This window comes from Podarcis bocagei, assembly GCF_964188305.1.
Source record: "Podarcis bocagei genome assembly, chromosome: 16".
NCBI lineage: Eukaryota > Metazoa > Chordata > Lepidosauria > Squamata > Lacertidae > Podarcis > Podarcis bocagei.
The window spans coordinates 30,637,773-30,652,304 of NC_138142.1; the positions used below are offsets into that span (position 1 = coordinate 30,637,773).

The 14,532-nt window shown below is 47.6% G+C and overlaps 1 protein-coding gene across 5 annotated transcripts in view; it reads right to left on the minus strand.

Annotated features, from left to right (window-relative positions):
• The window catches only part of IGSF9 (immunoglobulin superfamily member 9), a 68,924-nt gene extending 58,040 nt beyond the window's left edge, over window positions 1–10,884 (minus strand). For 2 of the 5 annotated variants that reach the window (XM_081174026.1, XM_081174023.1), the window contains exon 1: window positions 3,493–4,031. The gene's annotated coding sequence lies outside the window, so the exon portion shown is untranslated. Of the gene's footprint in view, window positions 1–3,004; window positions 3,439–3,492; window positions 4,032–10,254 lie in introns of those variants that run through there. The other 3 variants (XM_081174025.1, XM_081174024.1, XM_081174027.1) reach the window with 3 other exon arrangements.
• Between the last annotated feature and the right edge of the window lie 3,648 nt (window positions 10,885–14,532).

The following is a 14,532-nucleotide window of genomic DNA, read 5'->3' on the forward strand; positions in this document are numbered from 1 at the left end:
GCACATTCCTTCTCACCACACTGATGAAGTTTAGACTGTAAGCGCCTCGAGGCAAGAGCCTGTACATGACTGCACCACAGAAGACATGCGAGGCTACTGTTCGTGCAATTTCACTTTCGAGTCTGTCAATTTACCGAACCTGCACACACTTTTATACAAGAAAAATCCATCTTGGGTTGGGGGAGGCATACATTTTCTAAAAACAATGTGCACCTATGTTGCAGCAGGTCTTAAAAGAGGCATCTGGTATTCTTGCTCTCAAACAGGAAAGAATACGTCTTCTAAGATGGTTCCTGCTGTCTGCAGTTTTAGTAAGTATATTTCTTTTAAAAATATTTAACATTTCCTCCAATGAACATGAGAAGAGCCTTCTGGATCAGGCCAATGGCTCATCTAGTCCAGCATTTTGTTCTCATAGTGGTCACCTAGATGCCTGTGGGAAACCTTCAAGCAAAACTCAAGCAGCAGAGTTCAAGGTACCACACTTCATCTTCACAATACCCCTGTAGGGTAGGACAAGCTGGGACAAAGTGAATAGCCCAGGGTCACCACATAAGCTTCATGGCCAATTGGAGGATCAGAACTTAGGTCCCCCTTAGAGACTCTTAACTACCTGACAGGCCAATGCCTCTCCAGACATTCAGGATATTAAAGATAGGCTTCACTGTGTGTGGTGAAGTTTCTGCAGCTTTTTGGCCAAAGTTGAGTACGATTTCTGCCTCAGTGACGACAAGCTATTCTCATCCTTGACTGTCACTCCAACCACACCAGCATGCAAAAATAATAATTGGCTGTCCAACTAACTGAGGGCATTATTACAGCTGAGCAATTTTTTTAAAGCCAATTAATTAAGCAACCTAACCATGCAGCCATAACAACCACTCCCACAAAGACTGGACTGGTTGGGGGTAGGAGTTCTACCCCTTATTCTCCACACCCTGATTTTGTTGTCGGTGCTGGTCTACAAAATTTTGGTTTCTCCTGGGCTGCCATACACCTGGATTTTCCCGGACATATCTGGGCGGAAATCGGGCCAATGTCAGGGAAAATCCGAGCGTATGGCAGCCCATGTTGGAGGTGCCCTTTTTGCAGGTTTTTTTCCTTTCTTTCAAAAATGGCATATTTTCAGCGATCTAGCCCAACAACTTTGGCAAAAAAAGAAGAGCTCAACAACTTTTCTGTTTGAAATATGGCAACCCTAGTTTCTCCCTTATCCTGCTGTTCCTCCATCTTGTTTCTTGGTGACACTGCTTTGGTTACTATCCTGCCGCCCACCACAGAGTTCGCTATTAGAAAGAGCTGCAGTTCACCACCCTGGTGTGCTGAAAGCCGCTCGCCCGCTCCAGAGCTTTCGGCTGATTTTTTTTTGGAGTGCATTTTATATTGTTTCGTTAGCTACTTTGACTTTAAGGGAAGCTGGGGTACAAATGTTTTAAATGAACACAAAAAGGAACACAGTGCAATTTCCCCCCTCCTCTAGCAAATAATCAGGACTGGACAGGGATGCATGGAAAGGCAATCTCAGAAAGCTTTTATGCATGGTGGCTGGATCAGGCCAAAAGGCCCATCTAGTTCAGGATTCTGTTCTGACAAATGGCCAACCTACATTTAAAAGCAGGGGAATTAGAGAGAGGAAGAAGCAATTTTCTGGAAAGAGGAGCCTGCTAATACACTTATGACAAAATTAGAGTTGCTCAGTTACTCTGTCTTCTAGGGAAAAGTTTCTGGCTCCCGTTATTTATGAGAATAGCAAACCAAGAGTAGCAAAATCTCCTACAGATTGCACCCCAATTCCAGGTGAGAAAATCTAACCCATCACACCTCCACTTTGGAAGACCCCTCTATACAAAATATCACCACCGTGCTCTGCTTCCTCTGGGCACCACTGCCAAGCAACCAAACACACCTGCAGCCTTGATGCTTTCTAATGAATAGATTTCCACTTTTCAAAGTAAAATAAGAACTCCTCTCAGCTCCGTAAGGAAAACAGACAGGGAGAGGAAGGACACTGTGCTTTTGCGTGAGGAAAAGCGCTAAAATTGTTATTACGGATGATAACTGGTATCGATTGTGATATTATGTGGGCCAGGCTCCCATTTGCCAAATCCCCCTCTCTTGCTGAATTGTTCGTACAGCCTTCCTCCAGCCTGAGCCCCCAATCGCAAAGGGAGATCAGCTTCCATTTCCACCCCCAATAAATTTCTGGGGGAAGCGATGGAACGAACAGCCAGTGCTGCATCTGGGATATATGCTCACGATGACCCAGTGTAAACGCAATAAAGCGCCTTGGGATATTTTGTATTAATTTGAATCCACAGCCAGGCGCCACCTTTCGGATTCACTTCCAAAGCTTTCAAAGCACTCCAAAAACTGTCCACCAGGCTGGATATTTTAAACAAAGGGGAGGGGGTGTTGTTGAAACGAACAGTCTTTATGTTGAAGCCTGGAACCTGCAGTCGGTCACAGTCTCACAAGTTAGAAAACCTCCATATTTGGCTCTGCACACTTTGATCCCCCACCCCAGGAGTTTCCAGCTGAAAGACCCAAGACTTCCACACTGCCCTCTTCCTGAGTGTGAAAAACCCAGGAGTCCTGCCTGCTCAACCCCCACCTCTTAGAGCTGGGAGGGGAACCCAGGCACCCTGAGAATCCTTCAAGGCCAGAGATGGTGAGTATCAAACCCAGGGGCCAAATATGTCCCTCCAGACCTGTCTGACCCTTGAGACTCTCCCAGGGCAACATCTCATCCCGGTTCTGCTCTGTTGCCACCTGGGTGGAATTTGCCCCTGAACTCCAAACCTTCTGCACAAAAGGAAACCGTGCATTCACTGTTCCTGCCCACTTGGAGGCCGATCACATATATGCATGTAGCCCAGGGAAGAGTGTCTCGAAGGGAATGTGGCCCTTGGGCTGAAACGGATTCCTCCCCCCTGCTCTAGAACAGACTCTCGACTCTCCAAGACCACCCAGTTCTTCTCCCGGAGATGGAAGAGGAGGCTCTTACTTCCTAGCGACAAGCGTCTCCTCTGAGCAGAGGCTGTTTCCGACTCTCCACCGCAAACCACTAGACTTCTCTTCCCTCTCGCTTCAAAGCTGGACATGGAAAACCGCGATTCTGTGGATGGGCAGACTTCTCCCCCTATGCGCGCGGCGGCGTCAGAGGTGCAGGTCCCAACTGCTGTTCCAGACTCCCCTCCCTCTGGGGAGACAACCCAGGCGTCCTGGCTCTCCCGGATCCGCCTCCCCAGCCCCCTGCCCGGCCCCGCTGGAGTTGGGAGGGGGAAGCAAGAGGAGGATCGCCGACCCACCAAACCCCGAAACTCTCTCCTGAACAGTTGGGGGCTCATTCGCCACAAAAGCTTCAGCTCCTACCAATTCCGCAGCCCCTCGAGACTAGGGGAAAAGCGCACGCATTATTATTAGATCCGGGCTCAAGGCGAGGGACCCCATAGCCCTCCTGTCTCCGATGCACAGAGGGTTTGTTTTTTTTACCTGCGCACTGGCGCCGCTTTGCTGTGCCCCCTCCCAGGAAGGGCTTTTCCGTCCCGGCCAGCCTCTGAGCTGCGGCAGCCGGCTCCATCAACAAGTCCCCAGCCAGCAAGCCGCGGCGCTCCCAGGCAGCTCTCACCGCTTGGGCGCAAACATTGCGCGCAGGATCGGCGCTTGGAGAGGGGATGTGCGCGCGCCCCTTTAATTTTCGGAATACCCTCTTTTTTCCTGCGATCAAAATTTTAAGTATTTCCCCCTTTCAGTGTTCTCGCATCCCTCCACCCGCCTTGCAAGACACCGGATTCCCCTCAAGCGCAAAAAAAGGCGCGCGCGCAATCCGCCTGCGCTGAGATATAAGCGCTCCGATCTCAACTCGCTTCTCTTTAACTCCCCCAGTCAAGCTTTTGGCAAGAAAAACTCGCAGCACAATGGAGGGGCGGGTCCCCTGGCCCCCTCCCTTCCCCAAGCCGCTTTGTTGCCACAGGAACAGCCAATCCCGCGCCCAGAAACGCCTCTTGCGCCTTCCAAACTCACTAATCAGAAAAGCGGAAAGGCAGGACTTGAGAGCTTTTAAAAGAGGGGGCGGGCGAGGCTATGTGTGGATTTATAGCCATCAATGTCCGTTTCGTTTGCAAAGGCTTGTGGGAGATGTAGTTCATCCCCCGTGGGGGATGCGGAGTGCCTCCTAGTGGAATGGGCTGATGAGCAGGTTGCAAACGATGGTGATCTCTCTTCCCTCCCCATTTTACAAATGATTGCCCCCCACCCTCAGAGCCAAAGGGTGTCTTTGGCTGTCTTTCTAAATCTATTTTAATAATGCTGTTTTACTGGTTTTTATATTGTCTCTCCATTCTGTTTTATTATATATTTATTACATTTAGTGGTTGCTTTTTAACCAAGGTAACTCAACATGACACACAAACAAAGAAACACATACATTGAAAAGGAAAAATGAATAAAATCCTATTTTTTTCAAAGGAAGGATTAAAACATTCTATCCATGGGTAATTAAGAGCCAAAGACCTGGTGAAAAAGAAATATTTTTGCCTGGAGTCAGATGATGATTACAGGGTCCAGGTCGTTTCAGATGGGGAGAGGCAGACCATGAGGTATTAGGGTCCTGAGCCATTTAAGGCTTTATAGGTCAAACCAGCACTTTGAATTGGACCTGAAAACCAGTGGGCTGTCAGCAACTTGGCCACTGAATTCTGCACCAAGTCACCTTTAAAGGCAGTCGCACACATAATGCATTGCAGTAATCTAACCTAGAAGCTACCTACCGGAGCATATAGACAACAGAAGTTTGAATGTTTCATTTTTTGAACACCACTTAAAGATTTTTACTGAGCAGTGTATAAATGTTTTAAAATGAATGAACTCCCTGAATGAACTTTGGCTATGCAAAGTCCAATCCCAAACCCTCCAGGTGTCCTTTTCATTCTGCATTCATGTGTATTCTGCAACCTGCCATTGACACGATAATAGCGTATTGGTGGCGGATTTCGACTGGACTGTCCACTCATCATTCCATGTTATTAGCTGCTCAGCAGTGCTTCTCTGTTATTGCCGTCCGGAGGGGCACAGCATAATAAAAACTTAAACCTGAACAGTTGTGGTATGAAATGTTACAGGATTTCAGCAGGGAGTTGCAAGGCATGCACTGAGTGGAAATGGAGAAGCATGCCCCCCATGAAACATTTGCAGACGCAAATAGTGAAACTGCCCTGATAACGTCATGAGCACAAATAATCATGAATGCACAATAAAAAGGGCATTACGGAGACTTCCAGTGAGTTCAGAAGAGCAGGAGCCCCTCCAAGTAAATCCAAGACACATTCTACTTTCCCGATGCTTTTTGGACAGGCTCTGAGATGCACAGGTGCATGATCAAATGTGACTCAACACGCCGCAGTGGGGAGCCCAGTCTCTCGCTGCGGCTTCTAAATTGCCACTCAAACCCAAACTCCCCTTCCATTCTCCATGTCCCCCCTGGGCACAAAGCACACACTACTCTGACTGCACGCACATCAGAGCCAGGCAAGGCAGCAGGTGTGTGACGGAGGGATTATTTTCCTCTCTCTAATCACTACCTCAGAGGGGCTGAAACAAGAGATATTGTTTGAAGTTCCCGTTAATCTAATCCTGGTCTGGGCGCAAGGAGACATCTGATCTCTCGCTGCGGCGGCTGAGCTGGAAATACCTGTCTGGGCTCAAATCCATCCAGGCCTCCCCCTCCCCTTTATTTTGTCAGTTTTAAAATATATTTCCCGGCCAAGGAATGCGTTGGAACAAGGCTCAAATTCCATTCACCCAGCCCCTCTAAGCCTTCCCAAGCAGGAGCTGCTCTAGGAATCTGCATTTTACCAAATCAGACCAGGGTGCATCTCTCTCAATATCATTGAACACCAGAGGTTCCCAACCTTTATTTTTTTTACACACCTGTAGGGTCACTTGAAAGTTGCTGAGGATTTTGGTGGATCACTCAAATATTATCATTATTTGCTTTCTGTGCAGAAAGCAAAAATAATAATAACTGAGTGATCCACCAAAATCCTCCGCAAAGAATTGCAGTGTGCTGTGTTGTGCTGGGGCTTCTTTTATTTGTTATATACTGTATTTTATTGTATAGGATTCAAATTGCATAGGGATAGCTCAGTCAGCAGAAGCATGAGACTCTTCATCTCAGGGTCGTGGGTTTGAGCCCCACATTGGGCAAAAGGTTCCTGCGTTGCAGGGGGTTGGACTAGATGACCCCCAGGATCCCTTCCAACTCTGCAGTTCTATGATTCTATGAATTCAAATTGTGATACAATAGAATGCAATATAGGAAATGAAATAAGCAATAAGCATACAATTAAAATTCAACAGGAGGCACATGCCATTTCCTGCTTTTAGCCACAAACCCACAGACATGCCATGGGCCAGCTCCATTAAATTCCCAAACTCCTGGTGGTCTGCAGGCTACAGTTTGGAAACCCCTGGTCTACAAAGACCGGGAGTGGCTCTCCAGGATTTCAGACAGGGCCTTTTCCAGTCCCATTGATAGGTGCAGGGGACTAAACCAGTGACATTCTACATGCGACGCAGATGCTCTACCTCTCTTATAACCATGAATATCGGTGTATATTTAGCCATATTTTTGTACTACTGTATAGCTTTACTCTGCCTTTCCTCCAAGGATTAGCGGCTTCGTCCTCATGACAACAACAATGCTGCAAGGGAGGAGGGGCTGGCAGAAAGAGAGAGGAAGGCTGGATCCAGGCACCTCAAATAAGCAATTCAGTTAAACGCGTTGTAAACTCATACAGTACAGGGAAATCCGGTGGGGCAAGACAGGGTTCCACAGTGCCATCTGGTGTCACAGTGTTGTATAGCATATAAAGGTAATGGGACCCCTGACCATTAGGTCCAGTTGTGGCCGACTCTGGGGTTGCAGCGCTCATCTCGCTTTATTGGCCGAGGGAGCCGGCGTACAGCTTCTGGGTCATGTGGCCAGCATGACTAAGCCGCTTCTGGTGAACCAGAGCAGCGCATGGAAACACCATTTACCTTCCCGCTGGAGCGGTACCTATTTATCTACTTGCACTTTCATGTGCTTTCGAACGGCTAGGTTGGCAGGAGCAGGGACTGAGCAACGGGAGTTCACCCCATTGCAGGGATTCGAACCGCCAACCTTCTGATCAGCAAGTCCTAGGCTCTGTGGTTTAACCCACTGCGCCACCCGCGTCCTGTATAGCACATACAACACATCTAAAATGCTTTTCCTTTACCAATCTAGTCCAGAGAGACAGAGAATGTTACTGGTTTATGGGAACCCAACAAGCTTCATGGCTGAACAGGGAAGCCATTCTGCCCAGGCGAGCTCTGCTGGGTGACTACCTAGTCCTAGTCCAGCATCCTGTGTCCTCCCCTGTCCAACCAGATGCCTCTTGGGGAGCCCACAAGTAGGGTACGGGGACAACCCCACTGGGGTTCACCAGCAACTGGAATTCAAGTGGCACCCTGCCTCAGGCCATGGAGGTAAGACATAACTAATGGGATATAATGGGACTAGTTGGATACAGAGGAAAGGTAGGAGGAACCACCTGGGGAGCCACCAAGGGAAGAGGCTCAGAGCCTGGGGAGGGGTGGTGGGACAATGATTCGTGGTTATAGAGAGGAGAGGAAGAGGTGTCAGAAGCTGAAGTGGTAACAGAGCTTAGTGACAGGGGAGTCTCTGGCAGAAAGAAGACCAGAATCAAAGGCAAAAACAGAAGCCAGGGAGGAGGGAGGCCAAGAGGCAAAGATACGTCAGGAGGGTGTCTTCGCCTCCTGCTATGACAAGCACCCCTCCCTCCTGTCTTCCAGAACCAGAAGAGGGCTGAAAGGGGCAGAGCAGTGACAGGCTTCACACAGGCGCAGTCTCTGATTGCTTGGGAAGAGCCCTGGAGAGGAGGGGACTTCAATGGCTGTGGGGAGGCAGGGGCTCAGCAACTGATTTATGAGGTAAGACCTACCGGGGATGAACTGCTGTGCTCATTAGGCATATAACGTCCCTGCTCCCTGATCTGTACTGCTTGCGATTTGCTACCAGGCCAAGTTCAAGGAGTTACTATTAGCATATAAAGCCTGTCACAGCCTGGGATCAGTTTACTTGCGGGATTGCTTTGCCCCGTATGTACCCACTTGACAGCTTTGATCGGCAGAACTGGCCCTGTTACAGAGGCCCCATAATACCCCTTCTGCGCTTGTAAGAAATCAATCAGCATCTACACTTTGGAACTCCCTGCCTAGTGACAGAAGGCAGGAACAATCACTGTACTCTTATCGGAGTACATTTTTGTTAAGGCAAGCCTGTTCAGAAACGTAGGTGCAACCCAGTTAGATGTGCGGCATAGAAATATCAACACCATCATCTCTTTCTAGCTTCTGATGATTTTAATAATATTTTAACTGTTTTTAAACGCCTGTCTTTAACTGCTTTTTATTGATAATTTTAACCTTTTGCATTTTTGCAAACCACTTATCGAGCTCCTCTTATGATCCAGCGCTATATAGATTTTGTCAGTGCTTGTTTTTTAAAGAAAAAAGGTGGTAGTACTCAATATAAAGTTACAGTTAGTGTCACTTTTAACATTTTTGGGGGGTGGGGGGAAAGATGCCATACTGCGCACCCTTAAGTACCCCCAGAAAAACACACTGGATTTTGTTAAATAAATAAAAATAAATACATTTAAATAACAAGAAAATCAGACCAAGGCTGCAGTGTTTCTTTGCTGTAGGTTCCCTTTCAAATCAGTGGGTCTCAGCGTAAGCACTGTGTTTTTATACCCTCAGGTTCATTACTGGACTGAGATCTAGGGGGCTATATTATCAAAGCCCTTTGATAATATAAACCACAGAACCACAGTGACCCTGTTTCAAGGCCAGCCTTTGGGCAGTCAGCGCCCCTCCAACTTTTGGCAGTGGGCGGAAAAGCCTACGTCACGCAGCCTCTGCCAGGCACCCTCTTAGCTGTGAGCTTGCTGAGGACACGGCTAAAGGTAAGAGGAGTTTAAGAGTAAATAATATTGCAGCTAAGCTGCTTTCATGTATCTCCCACAACAGCCTCAATCAATCCCTTGCAGTTTGGCAGAAGAATCTTGTGGTTCGGAGTGGAGCAGGCCTCTCTTCCTCTCCCCACAGCGGCCCCATTTGCAATAAGTCTCTTTCTCTCTCTGGGTCCTTCTGTGTGTTGCTCCTAGAGCAGGCATTTTTTATAAGCCTGAGCTGTCAAAATGGCAGGTAGCCGGTAATTAGCCTCTGAAAACATAGCAAATCAGATGGTCACCGTCTGCCGGGTTCTGACAGGCTCTCTGCCCGTAAACCTGCTGGCTTTTTTTTTGCCTTGGCTCTGCCCCCAAATAGGGATGGGGAAGTAATTCAATCCAGTTCGCATTTAAAGACACGTCCTGAAACAATAAATGAACCGAAAAACAGCCATCCTTCGAAATTTGCAATTCTCCAGATTTTGCGACTCAGTTCTCCAGGCAAGTAATGTACACAGAAATGCATAAACAGGGCTAAGGAAAGGTGTACATGAATGCATATGCTAGTAAGAAAGAACAAAAATGCATTACAGTATGGAGCTTATGTGTGTGCATGTAAATACAGTGGTACCTTGGGTTAAGTACTTAATTCGTTCCGGAAGTCCGTACTTAACCTGAAACTGTTCTTAACCTGAGGTACCACTTTAGCTAATGGGGCCTCCTGCTGCTGCCGCACTGCCGGAGCACGATTTCTGTTCTCATCCTGAAGCAAAGTTCTTAACCTGAAGCACTATTTCTAGGTTAGCAGAGTCTGTAACCTGATGCGTATGTAACCCGAGGTACCACTGTATATGATTTGTTTGTGACAGGACTCACTAGTGCAGAATACTGGCATCTCTTCTCTCTCTTTTTTTGCTCCCCATGGCAGCCATTTTGTGCCGGCACCCACGGCAGTTTTAGCATTATACTATGACTATATTATTAGCATAAATGTCTCCAGTAAACATTAACTTACTAGATTGCCAAATAGACAAGTTGGTGTCAGTCCTTCTGCTGATTATGGCTGCCAACTTACTAAAAAAAAATGTTTAAAAGTACAAGATGAATTTTAATCATGACACTGGCACCTCATTTTTTGTTTACCTTTATCTCTGCATGTATATAAACACTGTATACATAAATAAACCATGTTTTGTGAGATAAGTAGTTTGGGAGTGTGAAAACTTCCAAAAATGATTATGTTCCACCTATGGCCTACCTCATCCTCGTAGGTGGCTCTCATAACACATCAGGCTCCAATCCTGGCACAAACCCTGTTTCATCCTACTCCATTTTGGCTCTACCCCATAGTCATCAAGTTCCACTCCAACTCCACCTTCCTTCTGCAAAATTCTTTTCTGGCTCCCCCCCCCCCCCAGCTATCAAGCTCCACCCTCATCCCATACCTGCCCTGCTTCTCTCCTGAGTCTTCAGTTTCCATTCTGTCTCTGCCCTTGTCCTATGAGATTGCATCCGGGCTTTGCCCAGTATGGCTTCTATGGCCCCAGTACGATCCAGGAACCAGTAATGTAGAAATCACGGTTGGCAACCCTACCTAGCACTCAAAACGGGCCCCAGAGTTTTGCTCTGGTTCATACTTAACCTCTATGCATGCAAAGATTCCCTTTCCTCCAAGCCGCTTCAGTACACAACAACCCTGCAAGTGATTAGGCTGCGAGGTAATGATTTACTTGTGGGGCATCAGGTGAGTTTAACAGCTGAACAGAACTTTACCTTAGCTCCCAAATCTGCAACTGTCACCACTATCTGTAGAGTGGGCAACCGTGTGGACCCCCAACAGTTATTTTTGTTGGCACAGAATTCACAAGGCCGCCTCCCGCTCCCATGGCTTCCGGAATTGGAACTCAGGTCTCAAAGACACTTGCCTACTTTTGCAAAACTGGCCCCCAGGGCCTCGAGGCGAGGCAGGAGAGAAGGGAAAAGGAGGCAACGCAAAGCTTTCCAGTTCTGTGAAGGTTTCTTTAGTGGGCAAGAGTTACCTGTCTGTTTGCGTTAGCTCACTGAAAGCGAGAGGTGTACAGTGATGACAGCTGGTTGATCGCTTTGACAAGCCAGCGAGCCCAACGCCCGAGACCCTGGGGCAGCGCAGGTGGAGCAGCACTTTAGCCAAGTCACGCTGGGATACCATCTGTGGTTAGAGGAACCTGATTCCAGACTTGCTGGTATTCTCAGTTGCTGCTGAAACCATTTGTAAAGCCAGCCAGATCATTTGGAGAAACCCTCCTGAAAGTCCCACAGTTATCTTATATTCATTTAGTTTCTTCTTTACTTGTTTAAGAAGTATTTTTTTAATTAAAAAACTAGCAGCCTCATGCCCAGCAAAAGAAAACTATTGCAGTTCTGAAAGCAGTGGGTAAAATCAGGGCAGTGCGGAAGGCCCAGTCTGCCATGTTGATTCAAAATGGCACCCAACTTTAGATAAAGCTTGTCAACTTTAGATAAACCTGGTCTTCGTCTCATGAGAATCTCCCTTGCGTCAAGAAGGTCCTCACATGAATCACCGGCATCTCTGGGTGGAGAAGACTCCTGCCTGGTACCTTGGAGAGCCACTGCTGCCAGTCCGAGTAGGAAATGCTGAGCTATATGGACCACTGGTCTGCCTTAGTATAAGGCAGTTTCCTGAGTTCTTGAAAGCCCCACAAATTGACTAGGTATTTGAAACCAGTCAACCCCGGTTTTCCCAACCTCCCCTGAGATGTCTATAGCTGGAAATTGTTCATTGAGTGAGCCTATGGAGGCAGGGGAAGCAAACAGATATACCGTAATAGGTAGCTTAATAGGTTCAGGAATCATTTACAGGTAAAGGCTTAGGTCTTGTCAGTTAGCTCTGTGAATTTGTCCTCAAAGGCTGGAATACCGGAAGATGGGGGCAAGTTAATAAATAATAATAATAATATTAATAATAATAATAAGATGCCACCCATCTGACTGGGTTGCCCCAGCCACTCTGGGCAGCTTCCAACCAATTAAAACATCAAACACAGTAAAAAAAATCAAACTGCGCCGAGGTTTTGAATAATGAAGCGGTATATTAATTTTATGAAGTAAAAAAAAAAAAAATGAAGTTAGTGAGCAACCTAATACAAACAGCCTGCACCCTTTTTGTTTTGTTGCATTTTTTAAAAAGGACTGGACACTTTTAAAAGCAAAAAAATGAAATTTCAGGAAAGAGGCAAATTGGAATATTGTGGGGAAGGAGGACTGGACTCCACAAGCCTCAGAAACTCAGTCCCCATTTTGGCCCTTCTATGTTCCTCTGCACTGTCTCCTTCTCTTTATGCTCTCAGATCCCTCCCTATTGCTATTTCTTCTTTCTCCTCCCATGGTTATTCTCAAGTTTGCTCGGTGCTATTTTTTTCTAGAAAAAGAGGTGCTAGAACTCACGATGGACTTGTCCCCTTATAATGCCAACGGTGGCCCATCTGAGAGCTGCCGGAACTGAGTTTCGGCTGGAAAAAAGCCCTGAATTTGCTAATGCTCCCTGCATTAATGCTCCAGGCCCTTCTCTGTCACCGCCCCTCTCTTGGAATAGAGCTGTGGGGCCAATAGCCTCCAGACACACTTAGGCCTGCTCTGTCCTTCTGTGACATAAGAGGAGCTCAGCCAATCAGTGCCAGAGGCTCCAGCTTCACAGCCTCATTGGGCATATTACGCCCTCAACTGTTTGTGTCCTGCTATCGTGCTGAGAACGAACATGAAGCGCTCAGGCGGCATGTCTTAAAAATTCCCACGGGATCACTTTCCCGTGCCCATGCGTCCCCCCTCCCCCGCAATCCAAGTTAAAAGCCAGCCTGGTGCACCTCTTATAAAACACGGGAGCAGTTGCGTAACCATCTCAGAGGGAGTTCTACAAAGTTTTCTGCGAGAGAAGAGCTCCTTGCTTCACAGCGTGAGCTTTCTGGAATGGGATCTGAAATTTCAGCCCAGCCTCCCCCCCCCCCTGTGGGTTTAAAAGGACAGAAAACCTGAGAGAGAATGTTCTGGAAGAAAGCTGCAGCAGGAAGAGGAGAAATGGCCCAGAGCTATTCCTCCCCACAGGCTGCCTTCCCAAGTCATTGTGGCCATTGATAGCTGCCTTCTCTGTGAATTTGCCTAAAGGTAAAGGTAAAGGGACCCCTGACCATTAGGTCCAGTTGTGACTGACTTTGGGGTTGCAATACTCATCTCGCTTTATTGGCCGAGGGAGCCGGCGTACAGCTTCTGGGTCACGTGGCCAGCATGACTAAGCCGCTTCTGGTGAACCAGAGCAACGCACGGAAACGCCGTTTACCTTCCTGCCAGAGTGGTACCTATTTATCTAATTGCACTTTGACGTGCTTTTGAACTGCTAGGTTGGCAGAAGCAGGGACCGAGAAATGGGAGCTCACCCTGTCGCGGGGATTCGAGCCGCCGACCTTCTGATCGGCAAGCCCTAGGCTCTGTGGTTTAGACCACGCTCATCCCTCCTCGTGAATTTGCCTAAACCTCTTTTAAAGACATCCACATTGCTGACCATTGCTGCCTCCTGCAGGAGAGTTCCACAGTTGCTAACTATGCGCCGTGCAAAGTACAATCTTTGTCCTGCATCACCCAACGTGATCAATTTTGGATTTTGGAAGCCCGCAAGCAGAACCTGAGGGCAACTTTCCTCACTTGTGATTCCCAGCAAATGGAGGGAGAATATAGCCAGTGTGACTTGTAGGCCTTGATAGCCTGACCCGCCCCTCCAACCTTCCTCTCCCGTGTCCCCTCCTCCTATCCTCCACCCACCTATGTAAGGAATGTGTGAAGCAGATGGGTAGAGTAATCAGGAGTTATTAAAAATAATAATAAACAGGTTCCAATTAGGGACGATGTTTTGTCTAAAGAGAAAAGGCGACACACAAGCTCCCCCTTCTGGTAGCTTCTAGCCAAAGCACTTCAGGGTGGAGTAACTTTGCTTTGTATGCTATTTTCCCTTTAGAGATACAGGATGCTAAACAGTCATATGATTTTCCTTATTGTAAATGAAATGCAAAGGTGTGCCCTGGATGGAGGCACACATGACTACTGGTTTTTAGTATCCCTGAATTTTACAAACGCTAACTGGGTTCTATTCATTGCTATATAATAACAACAACAACAACAACAACAACAACAACAACAACAACAACAATAATAATAATAGGTAAAGGTACCCCTGCCCATACGGGCCAGTCTTGACAAACTCTAGGGTTGTGCGCTCATCTCACTCTAGAGGCCAGGAGCCAGCGCTGTCCGCAGACACTTCTGGGTCACGTGGCCAGCGTGACAAGCTGCATCTGGCGAACCAGCGCAGCACACGGAATGCCATTTACCTTCCCGCTGGTAAGCGGTCCCTATTTATCTACTTGCACCTGGGGGTGCTTTCGAACTGCTAGGTTGGCAGGCGCTGGGACCGAATGACGGGAGCGCACCCCGCCGCGGGGATTGGAACCGCCGACCATGTGATCGGCAAGTCCTAGGCGCTGAGGTTTTA